Raw genomic sequence first — 2,713 nt, forward strand, 5'->3', positions numbered from 1 at the left:
GAACATGAAGGGCAACAAGAAGGGTTTCTAGGTTATATCTGCAGCAGGAGACTAGGGAGAGCTTGGGTCCTGCTGCTGAATGGAGTGGGGGCCTTGGGTGGTAAAGGACACGGAGAAGGTGCTCAATACCACCTTCACCTTGGTCTTTACTGGTTAGAAGAACTGGACTGTTCTTCACAAGCCTTAGATCCCTGAGACCGAAGGGAAAGTCTGGATCAAGGAAGGGTGTACCCTCAGTGGAGGAGTATTGGGTTAAAAAACATGCAACAAGTTGGACATGCACAAGCCCACGGTGCCTGGTGGGGTGCCCCAGGCCCCTGTGGAGTGGGTGCAGTCCTGGGCTCCGAGGGAGTTTGAGAGATGACCAAGGGACTGGAGCATCTGGTGGGGAAGGAGGAAGTGGGGAGAGGTCAGCCTGGAGGGGAGAAGGCTTGGGGTATCTCACCCATGTGTATAAATGCCTGACAGAGGGCTGTGAGGAGGATGAATCCAGTCTCTGCTCGGTGGTGCCCCATGATAGGGTGAGGGCATTTGGACTAGACAGTCTCCAAAGGTCCCTGCCAACCTCTGCTGTCCTGTGAAACTCTGCAATGTGTTTGTATAATTTTAAATAGGGAGCCCAGAACTTGTACGTCAGTCATCTTCTCTAGCGCGTGCCTCTGCAGGAGATAAGATTTTTGCTTACAAATGGACTGCAATTAATGTGATTTTTGTTCAGCGTAACCACTGCTGCTGGATTAGAATTGAATGCAAGCGAGGAGCTAGTGAGAGGCAGTACAATGTACTAAATGCCCTCATAAAGGAGGAATAATTGCCGTGATTGCATATTGTTGTACGGCACGCCAGAAGTGTAGGACCCTGCGTGAGTGCTTTTCAGACCTGCCAAATCACTTCCGCTGAACTCGAATGCCCTGCTGCTGGCAATATGGGAAATCAAATCTGTATGGTAATGCTCCTGTGCTGTGAGCATGTAATTCTGCTAGCGTTTTGTAGGTGCCAAGGTTACATACATCAGGGTTTCTCCTAATTTTTTTCAAGAAACTATTTGATCTTTGTTTTGTCAAACAATTTTCATGCCGTTAGCAATGTCGGAGACAAGTAGGATGGCAGTTTTATGTGGCAGTGGTCCAAACCGCGTGCACATGATCCTTTGCTTCTGCTGTCTTTGGCTAGGCACTGAAAGCTATAGGAGCAAAATTGAATTTAAGCCAACGCAGAAACTTGGCCTGAGTTTTCACCATCCTGAACAATTAAATTCGCCAAACAGCAGGTAGTTGCGTTCAGCTGTGGGAGAAAAAGTTGGGTTTTTAACAAAAAAAAAGGCAGGAGGAACAATTTTTTCAAATATAATCCTCTTGCTGCTTGCCTGCCTTGCTGCTTGCCCTCCTCCTTCAGCCCCGGTGGGGGAGGCAGGAGTGTCTGAAGCTTCAAAATCTGTGGCACAGCTAGTACGTTCCAACTGAACTCCTTATCAGTATTGCCAATGGACTCGTTGCTTTAAGGAATAACTAAGAACTATTCTCGAAGCTGGGTGTCTTCCAAAAATTGTGTAAGTTAGGTTTGAATTAAAGTGAGTAGGAATCACCTGCCCAGTGCAGCTGTTCGTTTGTCAAAGCAAGGGTTTTACGTGACTAGCCTGATGTTGTGCGTGAACAGGAAAATGCAAGTCACAGCTGTAAGAGTCGATGCGTGTTTTAGATGAAGAGGCAGCCTTTGTGAAATGGCGTAGGGAGTTGCCATGCTGTCCCTTTTGCATCACTCTGTCATCCCCTTTGCAGACAAAACTGCAGTTTGTTCTGTGTTGCACAATCAGGATGCTGTCCCCCTCTGGCTAACTCTGTGGGTCTGGAGGAGGAGTTGCAATATATTCTTCAAATTAGTTAATTAATGCAAGCACTGGGACAAACAGGTGGATGATCAAGTATGTTTTGTTACCCGCTTCAGGCTGAATGCATCGAATTTTGCTGTGGAATACTCTTGATATCTCTGTGTCTCTCCCCACGCACAGATACTTGGAGGCTCTTATTAAACTTGCATTGGTGTGACCCTTGTTTGCATGCCAGAGCTCAGCCTTGAAAGCAAAGCTGTCACAGCTCCGAGTTGCTGTCGCCAGCCTGTCATCTGTTCTGCTTTGGCCAGGCTACAGCCCCACCAGCTTCCTCGGGAGGTCCTTTCCGTGCCATCCCTTTTCTGAGTTAAGATGTCCCGCTCTACTACAGAGTCAGTCACGAGAACCAAAGCTCGTGACAAGCTGAGTGAAGCATCCAGGGAACATTTTGCTATAAGCAGGAGCCGTGCTGGCTGGAAGTGAGGAGGAGAGAAGTGGAGATTCTCTGCAGGACAGGGAGCGGTGCCATGCCTCCGGTGTCGGCGCCTGGGCAGGTGATGGCAGCAGCCTTCTGCACAGCCAAGCGTGCAGCTGCAGCGTGACACTTGAAAAATCCCATCTTCATGGGAAAAACATAGTAGTCCCCTTCTTTTTTTTCTTATCAAATGAGTTATTTCTGTGAAATAAAAATGCTGCAGTAATATGCTAGCCGGTCAGGCTCAGATTAAACGCCTAAGTCAGTAGGTTACATACTGCTTTTGTGCAAAGCAAGCAGGAATTGATACAGCTGTTAACATTGGATTTGACTGTCTCTTTTATTCATAATCCCTGGAGACACAGCCTAGGTAATAAAGAACAGTAACGCTCTGCATGCCGCAGGAGAGC

General features: G+C 47.8%; 1 protein-coding gene across 1 annotated transcript in view; it reads left to right on the forward strand.

Annotated features, from left to right (window-relative positions):
• The window catches only part of ITPR1 (inositol 1,4,5-trisphosphate receptor, type 1), a 162,150-nt gene that overhangs the window by 116,677 nt on the left and 42,760 nt on the right, over nucleotides 1–2,713 (forward strand). The gene's annotated exons all lie outside the window — the stretch shown is intronic.

Source organism: Eurypyga helias, unplaced genomic scaffold (assembly GCF_000690775.1).
Source record: "Eurypyga helias isolate BGI_N326 unplaced genomic scaffold, ASM69077v1 scaffold29349, whole genome shotgun sequence".
In the NCBI taxonomy this organism is placed as follows: Eukaryota; Metazoa; Chordata; class Aves; order Eurypygiformes; family Eurypygidae; genus Eurypyga; species Eurypyga helias.